The sequence below is a fragment of the Bombus fervidus genome, chromosome 14 (assembly GCF_041682495.2).
Source record: "Bombus fervidus isolate BK054 chromosome 14, iyBomFerv1, whole genome shotgun sequence".
Lineage (NCBI taxonomy): Eukaryota > Metazoa > Arthropoda > Insecta > Hymenoptera > Apidae > Bombus > Bombus fervidus.
This window is the reverse complement of record NC_091530.1, coordinates 9,358,075-9,373,560: the sequence shown is the minus strand read 5'-3', so window position 1 is coordinate 9,373,560 and position 15,486 is coordinate 9,358,075. Positions and strand designations below refer to the sequence as shown.

Sequence of the window (15,486 nt, the reverse complement as noted above, 5' to 3'; positions counted from 1 at the left end):
ATTAAATCCTGATAACAATTCGGAAAACACCCTGTGGCAACAGTCACTCGAATCGGTGATCTCATTTGGTAGCACAGTGTTTACAGCATTGTTCGAGCGCATTATAACAAGCACCTTTGGTGTTTATCGAGGCCAGCTCAGCACACGTGGCCTCATCGATATCGAAGGTATCACCAGTATCGTCGTGCGCTTTGTATTGTTTGCAGAGATCCACGGCCAGAGTGTCGTTTGCAAACTTCGATCGTTTGTGGTACTGTACGACCGCGTTGCTGCTAATTTCGCGTAAGGTGTATCGACACGTTATTTGTTGAAGGGAATATGGGTATGGATGAAAGGGTTAGAGAGTGAGAGAGAGAGAGAGAGAGAGAGAGAGAGTATGTGTGTGTAATGTATCGCTTGCAAACTTCCACGGGTAACACACAGGCGGACGAGGGTGGAAAATTAAAGGAACGGGCCACGTCGGTTCCCATTGAAATGTAAATGCCTGGTAATGTTTGCTGTCAGCCTCGCCTCTCTCGTTCCATTAGGCCAGCGCAGTTGCATTAAAACCAAAATACGAGTTCGATCCTCGCTCAGGGTATTTAATTAACGCGATTAAAAATGTTCCCAGCCTCTGCGGCTACGCTTTCTATTTACATGCTGCCGCATTATTCTGTGCGTTCTCCTGCACGCTGATTTCTGCGGAATGAATGACACACGGCAAGGGTTCGTTCGATGCTATTTTCATTCTGCTTTGCAATTTTCTTCTACGTGTTTTTATTCCGCGCCTTCGTTCATGGCTTAAATTCATCGTGAGAGATTAAAGGCATCGTTCTATGGATGTTCATGGTGTACTACGAAGGGTGACTTGATATGGAAAAGGATTTCTGCTCGTCTGGATCAAAGGATTCTTTGTATATTGCATTTTGAATTTTTTTCAGTTTCCAGCTTTTTAAAATTAATGTAGCTTGAAAAATTGTATGGTTGTTCGTTTATATAACTTGAATTATAGTCGGTTGTAACTTTGAATTGCATATACACATTTTTGCGAAATGAATACCTACACAAAGGGTTCATTTTACGTTATATTCCCTGCTTCACAATTTTTCCTGTGTGTTTTTGTTCCGAGGCTTCATTCATGTATTGCTTAATTCATCGTGAAAGATTAAAGGTATGATACCACGATTATTTACGTTGCGCTATGATGGGATGGTTGGAAATGAAAGAAGATTCATGACGAATAAGTGAATTGAAGATTTCTTGATGTATAAAATTTCGAAGTTTTATGAATTACTTAAAATGAAATTGACTCAAACAGTTGTATTATCATTCGTTTATCTAACGTATTTCCTTTATGATTCGAATTACCCAGAAAGCAATTCTCAGCTTATTACTCTAAGAACGATGCAGCTATCTGTATATTTAGTTGATGTAATTTTAGAAAATTTCTATCCTCAGATATTGTACAGTTGCAAGAAAATGATTATACGAACGTCGATAATGATCAGAAAGCAGCGATTATGCGTAATTTTCAAGTTAGAAACCACTAACAGTTGACGTGCAAAAATGGAGACATAATGCGTTTCTAGAAATATTCAATTCTGACAGACATAACGACGATTGTACTCATCATTCTCTTGCTGCATTTTGTTGGTCACGATTCTTAGGCTGGTCACGCGTTTCTATCTTGTAACGACTGGTTGTCAAGTTGAATACCCACGGTAACTGGTTCATGAGGAATCCGGCAACGACGAAGTACATATCGAGATTTAGAGATTCCAATGAGGAGCACGCAAGTATTCGCAATAAATGAGATAAAGTATGGCGTGCTTCTGATAGGTTGTTTTCGAGATCTGTTTGCAGATTCTTCGAAGTCTGCATTTTAACCCGAGTAACATTTCTTCCTTATCGCAATTCGCGTTAGATGTTTATATTCAGGAATTTCTCAATTAATTAACGTATACGTGACATTTTTTTAACAGAATGAAGTATTTGATTCTGTGAAGTGTTTAACGTAGAGGAGCAAATATTTTAGTAATTGTGATTATCGTTTGAATTAAATATCGTCAATATTCCATTTACAACTTGTATTCTCGAGTCGTAAATGACCCATAGCTTACTCGATTTTAGAATAATTCATTGTAATTGTTGAAAAATGACAACGTGAGTTCATGCTCGCCATCCATATGCAGATGCGCTAGTTACAATAAACAGTAACTAGAAGATTGTTCTAGATATAATCGATAGATTTATTCGATAGGTTTAAGATATTCTTTTTGTTTTTTTCTCTAGTCCATGTAAGAATGTGCAATAAAGGTTTTTCGGCTCAGAACGGTGTGATAGATTTATCCAAAGAATAAAATAATAGCTATTGTGATCCTATAGCTATATAGAAATAACAATAGTAATAAATATTCTATGTTCAATACGATGAAAACAATCGATCTATAAAACGTAGAATCCAAACTAAAATTAAGTTAAAATTATATATATAATTAAAATTAATTGAAATTTATGAAATCTAATTCAGAAACTGTTATGATCGCGTATGACTCAATTATTCCATTCAAGAGCAAACATTTCTTTTGTCCTTTCCCTCTGTTATATTCTTAACATTTTCGACTCGTTTGTTCCTTGAAATTTTCAATTAAAACATAATCATAAATCATAATGTCAGCGATGAAGTTACATAAACGCAATAACCGAATATCGTATTATTCGTATTAAATGATTTTGTTTTAACGCCTACTCGAAATTGTCGTTCGATAAATATCCAGCCTATTGACGTCGAGTGATATCGTTTCGTTTGGAAACTTTTGCTCGTTCGCCCCTCTCATTCCAATTTCGCTGATGACACTAAACGATTCCATGCCTTTGTTCTTCGAATGCTCCCAAATTCAAAGGGCAAACGGTGATTGGAACGATGACACGTGGTGGCACGGGCGCAGCCGTTCTGGTTTTACGATGTTCGAGGGCGAGAATCGATTCCTTCGATGCAAAAACAATCGTCGCCACCACTGTTTGGCCGCGTGCCAATGGGGGTACTTTAGCATAAGCACACCGTAGACCTTTCCAATTTTTGTCGCCGACGGTTTAGTGAAACGATGGCCCTTTTCCGTGAAACGCCGCGTACGAAATTTAAGACGCTTTAAAAGTCGTAGGCATCGTTGGCCAAAATTATTCCTAGTAGTGTACATGTAATTTATAAAATGCTTTAATAATACTTTTTCGATGGATGCTTTAACAATTTTGTTGCGATATTATTTCGAATTTCTGTCTATATGTTTAGAAATAATTTAGGATATTTCTATGTATAATTTAAAAAAAAAAAAAAAAATATTTGCAACGTCAGAATTTGTCTTACTCTTTCGTTCTCATTATTTAGCTTTTCGACACTCTATACATCGATGATAATTATAAATGCGAGTGAATTATCTTATTCGACCGGGAATATATTTTAAATCTCAAGTAAAATTGAACTTCTTCATATAATCCTGTGTGCCGTAATTTTGTGTTACACCGCGACATTTTACTAATATAAATGTGAGTTCACCTTATTATACAGCCTTCAGGGTAAAAAAGTTTGTGAACAAACAAAATAAGGACGTTGAGGGGCGAACATATTAAGGGCGCGGCGTTTTAGAAGGAGTCGTTACACATTTCATTTCCTTCTTGGAACTCCAAAATGATATAGCTTGCCAGCTACTTCTTCTCCCGTTCACGCGCCTCATATTCGGCGATGTATGCGCGAAAAATTTCGCCTGAACGAGGCTGCGGTGCATCCTGTAAAAATTGAACACACACGTGCGCACTTAACTAAGAACGGAACAGAAGGGACAGGAAAGTATGAAAATTCCGTTTATTATGCCTCGAAACGGCCATATTGGGACCGAGTAATAATGTACTGGACTGGAGGGGAGAATAAATAAAGAACAAGATCTTCGTAAAAAATGAGCTCTTAAAAAGTTTCCAGCAAGAAACACGAGCAACATTCGAGAACGGGCTTTTTCCTTTATATTCCGTTGTTGAACCGATGAAGTACGACTCCTTTTTAGGAAGAGGGCGAATTATTACTCGAAATGTTATAACCTCCACTTCCTTATGCGCCGAACGAAAAATCAATTTTCATATTTCATACTTGATATCCATTTTCCGTGCACCCAGTGCGTCAACAGATAAATGGAAATCATTTTTTAAAATACATACGGTCTATTACCGGTGAAGACGAGCAGAGGGGCAACACGATCGAAAAGAGGCACTGTTCTCATTTAAAACCAAAGCGCTTTTTTTTTCTTCTTTTCTCCGCGTTGCGAACGTGCATAGACTTCGAACACCTTGTCCCCGGCGAGGCATTGTAAAATATTACACCGGGGCAGGGGGGGACATCGGGGGTGTAACCGTTTCCAATTTCTCATCTCTTTTTTTGCCGCGCTACATCGCGCGGTGTATCGCGAGCGTATCAGAAATGCAAATTGCGGGACGTTCGCCGATGGCGTGTTTTCGATATCCGCCATTCCGAGCTGTTATTCTTATTGGCGAATTACTTTCGAACAGTTTGCCCTGGCTTGTGCACGAACCGCGATTTGCATAGCCGTATAGACGCGCTAGAAATTATTCACCATCGCGTTCCCGTGCATACGTACGCAATTAATCTCGGATCTTAACGATCCGCGCGCAGTTTTTCCGAGCAATCGCAAATACCCACAATGTCGCACGAGAACCATCGAACGCGCGTTCTCGTGTCTTTTTCCTCGATGCAGTGTTTCGCATGTAAGTATTCGAATATTTAATGAATATACTATGTATTATACGATATACGAAACATTTTAAAATTTCCTTCGTACTGTTACCAGATTCGACTATCATGATTGCATTGGTTAGATTTGCATCAAATCTAGAAATATATACACAAATTACAAGATATTTAGTGCAAGTGCATATTTCGTAAAAGTCAGAAAAGTATTTAAATAGTCAATTATTCGTTATATTAACAAGCCTCGATATATTCAATGGGATAATGCTTAATACTCGTTACGTGTTTAAGATAACTATTTATGTTGTTGACTATTAATTAATTTTTCGTAAAATATATGTTTAAGATAAATGTTTCTAACCTTTACACACATTTCCAGATTAGTTTCATATTTGACCAATCATGACAGTCGTATCTCGTTACAGTGCTAACGAAATATTTTCTGTAACACATACAATATATACACAAAGGTTTTCTATGATAAGCGTTCACATATGATACTTTCGTAAGCCACTGTATGCTTAATAATATCATATTTATAGTAATTTTTATAATATTATAATAATTATAATAATAATATCATATTTGCTTATAATAGCCGATCTGAGTGAGATGCGCGCTGGTTTTCTGCGCAATCGTGAATACGCACGATGTTACTCGAGAATTGTCGATCGTCCCGCGTTTTTCTGTTGAAACTGATACGCCGCCATCTTTGATATATATTGATTTATAGCGTCAATTAATTTGTAGCGATTGAACTCGATAGTGACGATTTAGAATGTGTGTCGCGAATCGTGGGACGTGAATCGCGTGTCGAATAATGTGTCATGAAGGAAGTGAGGAAAAACTGTGGATATTGTACAAAAGACTGGCGCGAGGTTCATGGGGAGTGAAATTAGACGGACGACGCCGAAGTAATACATGTTTTGTGTGTCGCGAAAAATAGAATATTGCAGTTGGATTTATTAACTTTAGATTAAGGTACAGTGAATACGTGTTTTGATGAAATATCTTTCCCGAATGAGACATAAAATACATGCTCTCATAAGAATCTATATATATATATATATATCAATTAATACATATATTCAATTCGTGTTCGTCAGGATGATAGAACACGTATCCTTTGTAAATTCTAAACATAATTTTAGGCTTGATCTTATAGCATTATTTAGGTTAGGACTAATATTGATCATTTAAATGTTCACAAGGATAACCTAGAATCTAAAAGAAAATCTAAGAGAGCACTTGGGTTATTAAAATGTTAAGAATGATATATATATATATCTGTGTGTGTGCGTGTGTATTGTACCTATATGATTACAATGGTTTTTGTAAGATATGAGAAAATAAATTAATAATAATTTAACGTAATTAAAATGATACACTTAAAACTAGGTAAAACTTCTTCCCCAGCAAAGAGATCTTTCAAAGGTATAAATGAAGGAATACGGAGCAAATAGGTTAAATATATACACAAGTTGAATACGTAAAATCTTATTTAAACCAACTTAAAGCCTACTAATTTATAGGATACGACTGAAGTATATTCTATCTTTGTATTATTACATTTTTATAATTTTATTACTAATTTTTATCTTATAATTTTCTCCTCTGTTACTTTTAGCTTTTCTCTGTTTGTTTTGTTTTAATGCTTTTAGCAATAAAATCTAAGCTAAAACTGAAATGTTGACCTGCTTTTACTGGATCTTTTAATCTCTTTCATGCACATTGCACATGCATCATACACTTATATTATATGCATACCTTTCTATGCTCTATACATCACCTCCAAAAGGTTTATTTAGACACATTTTACTGCAGTCAAATCTATATATCTCAAACAGTCGTTCAATTACTCTTATTTTATCTTAACTATCCGCCATTCGCGTTTATACAATATTTTGATAATATAAAACTGGTGTCAGCTGTTTTGGAGTATAAATCACTGAAAGCAACTGCACCCTGACATGTACTAAGTTGTTTTTATTTAACACGGCCCGTTTAATACAGAGATATTTCAAAAGTAAATTACATCCATAAAATAAGGATTAAGTTACAAAGGATTAAATTAACAATGTTCGTACTGTTATAAATTTATACAGATATTCTCATACTACTGTTTGTATGATATTATCGATATGTTTTTTATTACCGTTTTATCGTTACACATAGACTTGGTATCATTAGATCATTAAAAAGAATCTCTTCATTTATTTTAATACTCGTATTATACGAAAATAATAATATCGACAATCAAAGATTCATATTGAAGAAAATATTTAGAATAAAAAAATAGTAATATTTAGAATAAATAGGAGTAATAATAGATATATAACCTAGAATAAGAAATGATAAAATAGTACAAATAAAGTGCTTATCTATTAAAATTATAATCATCGACGTTAAGTGGAACTAGAATTACTGGTCAGATATGAAAGATGCGTTGAAGTTAAAATTCAAAGATAAAATTATGCATAGATCAGGGATATTTCTAAACTTGTGAAAAATTTAAAATTGAAAAAATCCACGGAATGCATACAATATGCAAATTATGTAAAATATCCTAAGCTTATCTAAATAGGTACTCGTTATAATAGATATCATTTTACTATTAAAGATATGACGAATTTGCATAAATATCGTCGGTATAATTATGTATATTACAAATAGGTTCAAATCCAATTGAAAAATTTCGAATACCTAAGTTATTCCAAAAAAAAGAAACAATACTTTTAAGACTTGATAATATACCAAATTAACTTCAAAATAGATAAACTGATAGACATCAACATCTTATATCGATACTGCTCAAATATATAAGTACTATACAAGAAGAAATTATTCGACGATATTCAGACGGATCGTTTCAGCTTATATAATTAACTGGAATGAATATAAACGATCCAAGTGAATCGACAATATTATAAAAGAGCTTATATTGATAACAACCAATAGGATTACAGGTAGTAAAGAATTAGGTGCGCGAGCATTTGCTCTTCTCTCGAACCGATTTTCTCGCAAATAAAGCCTTACTTAGAAATATCCATCTATCTTTTTACCTACTTTTTCACGTAGATTCATATCCTATTTGCTAGTGCTATACTTTGTAGAACATTTTGTACATAGGGTGTCGTTTTCTTCAAATACAATTTTAATTTATACACGCCTAATTTCTTCAAACCATTGTACTTTTAATCAAAGTAATTTCCACATAGTTGAATGTACTTTCGCAATGATCTTACAAATACTGATCGAGTATCCTCAAATGAAATCAACGTTCTAGAATTAACTGGTATTCATACGTACATACAGAAATTCATCTTGTAACCAACACCGCACCAATATCCCTTATCAAAAATTTGTTTATTGCGAGAACAAAAAAATGGTCATGGGTCAGGAATAAAAATTGTGAGAATCAAGAAATCCTTGATTCTTTGAAGCGCGAAGGAAACCGAACATCGGATTTGTATCGGATACCAAAAGTCTGGCCGCGGGGAGAGGCTCGGCGTGTATTTGACGCTTAAAATGTCGACGTATTTCTCGAATGTTGATTTTTCGTAGCGGAAAAAAAACGCGTCACGGAAAACGCCAGCATGCGGGAACACGCAGTTCCGCCGCTAATATTTATAAATGCCCGTCCATAATTGCCGTAGCTCCGAAATTGCGGGGATAAATTGTGAAACGTGCCGTGGCCATACTCGTCTTCCTCCCTTCTCCGTTTTTCTCTCTCCCTTTTCTCTGTTCCGTTTCTACTATTTTTGTTGGTGCACGTAGATGAGCAATCCGCACGACAGATTTCCGTGGAATGTGATTAATAGCTAATTTTATTTTGTTTCTGCCGCCTTATCAAGGTCCGTTCGCGCAAGCACCCGAAAGGAACGTGTGAAAAATCCGATTATCTTGGACAGAACGCGCGAACCCGGAATTTTTATGTCGGAATCGCGGATTTCTCTCCAGATGCCGGCACGAAATGCGAATCGGCGGAGCGTTGCGAAGGAAAATGATAAAATAACCGGCTCCGGTCTGCTCCAGCCCTGATTCCAGCCGAGACACGGTAATTCCGGTTTTCTTAAATGTTGGCAATTTTTCAACGTGTTCCATATTTTCTCTTTGGTGGTCGATAGATCGTTTTAAGAGATCAGCAGAATTTTTAATAAAACATCTTTGCTTATTAAAAAAAAAAAAAAAGAAGGGGCGAATTTAATTTTAATAATTCGAATCCAAGATAGCAAATTTCACTCGATCGTTGCATGGGAATTATCTGAAAATTAACACGTGTGGTATGTATAGTAACCCGTTAAAACAGGTAGAACATTATCGCCAAAGGATCAAAACGTTTCTTATACACGAATGAAGTAATAAATCATTCTTTTCAACGTCCATGACGAAGCAGATAAGCCAGCACGCCTATAATTATAAACCCGTACCACCCACGCAAAATGTCACTCGACGACAGGGAAAAAGGCCATCGTATTCATTCATCGGTAAAAATTCAACCTTACAAACACATCGCTTTTCACAGGCCCTTCCAAAGCAAGAAAAATCCTTCACAGGGCAACAGATAAATGGCGAGATTTCGGCGAAAAAATATTACCCAAACAGCAGAGGTAGAAAAAATCTCGTGAATTATCGCTGTTTTCGCTTTTCGTGCCAGAAAACGAGTCAAACAAACCGGCCTGTCTTTGCGATAACTCTGTAGCCGTGACACGAAACGTTAGTTCGAAGGAACGTAGGGGAACAAAAGAGCTCGGCAACGAAGGGCGAAAAAAGAGGAATCCAGTTGGCGTTCCCTCTTCCAAATTCGAATTTCATTCTGACAGTGAATCCTCGATAGCGGATCTGGCGGGGCCGGATGTCTCGTTTCGCCTTTCTGAAAGCTTTCAATCCTCGAAAGCCGTTCCCTGGCGCGGCCATTCCCGGCCAGATTGAATAATCCTGGGCAACGCCGCGTGAAAACGCGATTCGAAGCGATCGCGGCAATATGATAAACGGCAGCTGGGCTCTGCGACGCCTCGGAGGATTCATGGAGTCTCTACGGGACGGGAGAACTCCTCCACAAGGGAAACGACCGAGACGGCATACAGGACGATCTCGCTTGATGGACCGACGACGCGACTCGGCGAATAGGTGAGAGAGGAAAGTTGTTAGGGACAGCTGTATGAACCGGGATTTACGATAAGAACAACGTGAATCTGCTCCTCTTTCAGTTCTCTATGCGACCTTCCCTTCTGCGCACGTTCCTTCTTAGAGCTTCTCTTGCCTCCAAGTTATTGGAGGTTTACTCGTTTCGACGAGGCGAAAGCCGGAATTCGAACAGACGACTTCCAAGATTGAAGATTTTTCTGATTGCGTGCCGAGAAGATTGACACGGGAGGAGATGTCCGGAGAGGTTTCTAGTTTTGCGTTTTTTCTCGGAGACGCGTTGGTTTTGCTTAAGTTTTTATCGAAAGGAACATCGTTAGATTGAAGATTGTCTGCACTTTTCTTTAAAGTTATTATTTGAGAATTGTTGGAAAAATGAAGGCGTTCGTAAAAATTGTTCCGTTCATTTACCTCGCGCTAACGAAAATAGAACTGAACTTTAAAAGAATCTTATAATTATAGAGTAAAATACTCATGATACTTAGATATCATTTTGAAAATTCTATTATTTCATACGTTCGCTTGCTCTAGACAAAATGATCCAATGTAACATCTTGCAGAACTGCCTCGCTATTTAAAACAGCATCGATGATTTCCTCGTACTAGTAACTCGCCGTCAAATCTTTCCATCCATGTTTATTTCCTCCCAAGCCAACGTTACACCGATCCCATGTCGCCGAAGAGGATCGAATCGTCATCGTTGGAGCCGATTCAAGGAAACGGGACGATCAATGGAACGCGAATGAGAACGGAGGAACGTGTTGAGAACGGATGACGATAAATTCGAATGAGGAAAGAAAGAGTCGGCGATCGCGGGAAGGTTTTCTAGAATCGCGATGACGAGAGAGATGCGATCGGACGAAACGCGTCTTAGAAAATGGGGGTGGCTCACGTTTGTTCGCTGGCCGAGCTGCGAATGACACGTAATAAGGGATATACACGTTTAGTTCCAGCCGGTGAATGCGTGAAATCGGATTTCTAGATACTGGACGTATCAAATTGGATTTTCAGACAGAAGGAAATACGAGACAAGTCGGAGAAAAATTGGGAATACCTGAGATAGATGGGAACGGAAATTGCGACGAAACACGTGACGGGGCGGAAACTGGCGAGAAGGTGGGAGAGAGTCGAACGGGGGAGGAAGTTACACGTATCGGAAATAGCGGAAAGCGCCGCTTCGAGATAGAATAGAGTTAACGAACAGTAACGATTTTATGAGAATACTGGTAAAAGGCATCGGGTAACATTTAAGGAGGATTTGGATTTCGGAGCGTTGCGGTTTTGATTCGTAGCGTTTGTGTTTTGACAAACCTAATTTGCGAATTTTACTTATAACTTATATTAACGCTAATAATTTCATAGAAATAGTGGTAAAAGGAATTTTCGTTTATATAATGCTCTCATATATACGCGTAATACTAGTTTTTCATAGAGCGCCTTCTGTAATTTATAAAATCTGGTTTCTAGTTTCTTATTCTGACTAGGTGATTTTTGAACGACGTACATTTCAGATACTGTCATTCAAATCTTATTTCGGGCTAAAAGTTGAACTATCAACTTTTCACAGAGACAGATGTGGAAAAATCGCGACACTTTTTTCTGTTATAAATTTGTTCTAGTTAAAATTCGTTCCGCGAATGGTAATCTCCTTGACAAGTGCAATTCGTCGTTTTGAATATAATGCAAAAAATTCGAAGCGAGCTATAGCCGTTGCTTTCGCACAAAAACGTTATTAACTTTGACGTTTCGTGTGTTTCGTTTGTTTTATCATGATTCCTTGCTCGCGCGCGTGCTTTCAACACTGCTTTTTTTAATACACCTTTCGAAACGTCAAATAATATCTGGTTTCTCATTAATCTTCTTAAATGTAAGAGCTGCAACAATTCTCTCCATAATCGCGATAACTATCTCAATGACAATCTATAAATTTCTACAGAAATTAATTCCTCATTCTACGTTGAATTTTTTCGTCGTACAGATTTTTATATTTTTAGCGATACGTAAATTTCATGAACTTTATATATGTATACCTTTCTTCTATGACATATATTCCACAGCAGGATAATTCGTCTGCATATAAAAACCACAACCATCCCCTATCGTCGTTCACGGAACTTATTCCATTCAATCTTCCCCTTTGATATCATTATCGTCACCACAGTCACCGCATATCACGATAACGAAGCTCTCTATTTCACGTTAGAACTCTACAGATTGGGACCAGTTAAGAGACGACAGGTGATTGGACTTAACGCTGATCAAGGAGCAAGAGACCGGAGAAGGAATAAAAAGGGGAAGGAAATGAACGCCTTGAATCGCAGGATGTGAACGGGCGAGCCCCGTGGAGCGCAAATCAGCGCGTAAGGAGCGTGGGACCGCGATTGTTCGGTCGCGGAAATGACGGGGCTCTAATAACTCCGTTCGCTGTTTACACCGACTCTGGGGCTGTCCCGATGCACGGCCAGAATTGCTTTTTCGAGACGGTTTCGCTGCTCGTAATTGCTCGCGACCAAACAGAAGGACGAACCTTCTTTTCCTCTCTCTCTCTCTCTCTCTCTCTCTCTCTCTTTCTCTCTCTCTCTCTATCTATCTATCTATCTATCTATCTATCTATCTATCTATCTATCTATCTCCCTTTTTTTTATCGAGGCGTGAACAATACATAATTATATACGTAGACATATTGTATGATTAGTTTTAATTCAAATATTGTCTTTCCTACGTGCATTTTTATCATATTCCGTTCTAGTTTCGTTTAGGTATAAGCAGAAAAATTTCTAATTTTTTAGAATTAACGGGGAATCCGAAATTTCTTTCTACGTTTGAAACATTCCTGCTTTAGGCAACATATATAGACTCAAGAAAGTAGTACACTCGTAGATGTCTTTTATAAATATATTACGTATGTTATACGAAGCATTTTGAAGTTTCATTAAACACCGTGAGGAGATCTGATTATATTTGTGTGATTATACCGGTAATGTTTCAAATCCGAAAATGGGTACATATAAAAATTGTTATATTTAGTACAAGGGTATATTTCGCATAGATCAGAAAAGTATCTGAACAATCGATTATCCATTATATAGAGAAATTGCAATATTCAATGGTATCATATCTAATACTTATTATATGCTTAATGATGTTAACGGATATTTCTAGATCAAAAGTTGTTCATAACCGGATTCGATCAATTTCAAAACAAATTACTTAGCTCGCTTCCAGTATCTATCATTCTGACCTAAATAATCCTACCTTAGCCTGTCCGTGTTTCCGTTCTTGTGAGATTATGACGGAAGAAAAGGAGTAAAAATAAGCAAAGCGAGAACGGAGATTTGTGACGCGTGAGCTTCCGCGCAACTATCGAACCACTCAAGATCGCCGATATCGGCGTACGGAAATTGTTCGGCCAAGGTGAAATGCGCTCGGTTTCCCCAGCTGGAAAACGTGTATCGCGAGCAGGGAGATGAGAATTCCTGCGGTTTATCCTCCAAATCTTTATCAAGATGCAAAAGGATTACTAAGGGAAAGAGACTGATCGATGTGATGAAATATTACATTTCTGTTAATGTTCTCGCTGCTGGTGTCTGTTCAGATTGACTGATTGTGAATCGTATAAAGGTAGCTCGGGACGATTATAGTAGCGTTTCGATGACAAGCCTCCGTTATATTCTTCGGTCTTATGGAAGTTCATAGGATTAAAAAAATTTTTAAGCGAGTCATATTAACAATTAGCGTTGTACAGGTTTATTTTATTAGAGGATGTTAGGATACATGTACATCGAGATGATGGCGGATGTATGGATAATGTTAATGATTTAATTGGAAAGAAAAATTGTAAGAAACATATATAGTAATATTAATAACATTGGTAGTCATACAATTACGTGGAAACTTTCCTTCGTTTTCTTTAGAATTAGCCAAGTTAATGCCGTTTACGAGGAGTATATTACACGGGGAGAATGATTGCTTCCTCGAGGGAGTTTGTTGATTTTTATCTTTTAACAGAGGAAGACGTCATCCGCGAGCAGACTCGTGCTTCCTGAATCTTGATGCATCCGTTAGATCGATCAAAATTTAAAGAAAAACGTAACGGTATAAGATTGTTTCGTTTGAAAAACGTCGAGCACGGAACAATCGGTCTTGCGGTGTTTCTAAAAACTGATCTGTCTTATTCCAACCAGTTTCGAGACTAAAGTGTATCAGTCTTGAACGAATTTGTCTGTTACTTTAATTACTCGGACGAGAGTTTAGTAGAATATAATTTAGAGATTAAACAAGGTAAATATGATAAATAATTATTTATTTAGAGACTAAATGAATAATTATATAATATAATATAATAATACAACTAGATCTGAAATTTTCTCGAGAATAAAATTAACAGGAGAAAAACTGTGTTTTTACCATAATACAAATTTACAAATTCCATCGAAATATTCCAAAATGTCGTTTGATCAGTAATCAATCAAGGAAGTCATACTCAAGTCTAAGTTTGCATAGAATTCAATTTTTATTTAGGATTCTATAAAATTCAATCCATGTTACAGAAAATTATACGTCCTTCATTTAACGATTACCTACTTGGAAATTTATTACATACACATGTGTCTCATTAAAATTGTGAACAAGTACAGGTTGGTTAATATCGTTTGTAAATTCTATTTCTGTGAAAGTCTAGTCGTAAAACACACTTAACATTATTCTGTTATTCATAAAATACGTCTTAGTGAATCGTGCCAATTGAACTAGTCATGGGATGTTAATTTGACACGTAACATTGCACCGAATATCGTTGCAAGTCCAATGAGATTTACAACCTCCTAGTGTTCCTGCGAATAGCGCTATATACGACAGAACAGGAAGCCGGAGTATAATGGCATTAAGCACATGACAATCAGTGCACGTCTCTGTCGGGAGTGACCATTTAGAACTTGTTTTACGATCTTATCGTTACTACCACTTCGTACCTACTTTTGCAGTTCTTCAGTTTTAAACAGACATTAAATGTGCTATTATCGTTCAAAGATTGAGAACAATTTTTAGAATATGAGTGGAAATACAAAGTATCGTGGTAGAAAAGTTTGTGAAAAATGTTAACTTTATCGTATATCAAAAAACTTATAAAAGTCTAATTCTATGTAGGAATTAGATGTTAAGATGGCAATCATAATTATTCAATTTCTTTTTTATCCGTTTTATTTGTGCGAATATTTTCACTGTTACTAAAATAAGCTTCTTCTGTTTCAGGTACGTACGATTTTTCAAGTTTAACTGGAAAATAGATTCGACGAAGGAGAAACGCAAGAGAATCGTGATGTTTCAATTCAAACCCATAACAGTTCATGTACGTAACACCAATTTCATTTGCAAAAATTATTTGACCACCGTGAAATTCGCGATTTAATGCGTCATTCCGAAACATCGCGTATATTCGATACTCGCAATTTTGGAAAAAGCACGAACGTTAGCGTTTTACGAAATTCTTATATCTTCCGATTCATTGTTTTCTGTTTTCTATTCTCTCGATCTATTCTCTCCGTTTCGTGGTTTGAAAATAAATGAATTTCAACCATACATGGACCTACCTAGTGACTGTAGCCTTTAGT

At 36.8% G+C, this 15,486-nt stretch overlaps 1 protein-coding gene across 6 annotated transcripts in view; it reads left to right on the top strand.

The window, feature by feature from the left end:
• The window catches only part of Sns (sticks and stones), a 479,087-nt gene that overhangs the window by 268,474 nt on the left and 195,127 nt on the right, over positions 1 to 15,486 (top strand). The window contains exon 1 of one of the 6 annotated variants that reach the window (XM_072016814.1): positions 5,461 to 5,713. The exons of 4 other annotated variants lie outside the window; for them this stretch is intronic. The gene's annotated coding sequence lies outside the window, so the exon portion shown is untranslated. Of the gene's footprint in view, positions 1 to 5,460; positions 5,714 to 15,116; positions 15,225 to 15,486 lie in introns of those variants that run through there. One more of the 6 variants, XM_072016813.1, reaches the window with a different exon arrangement.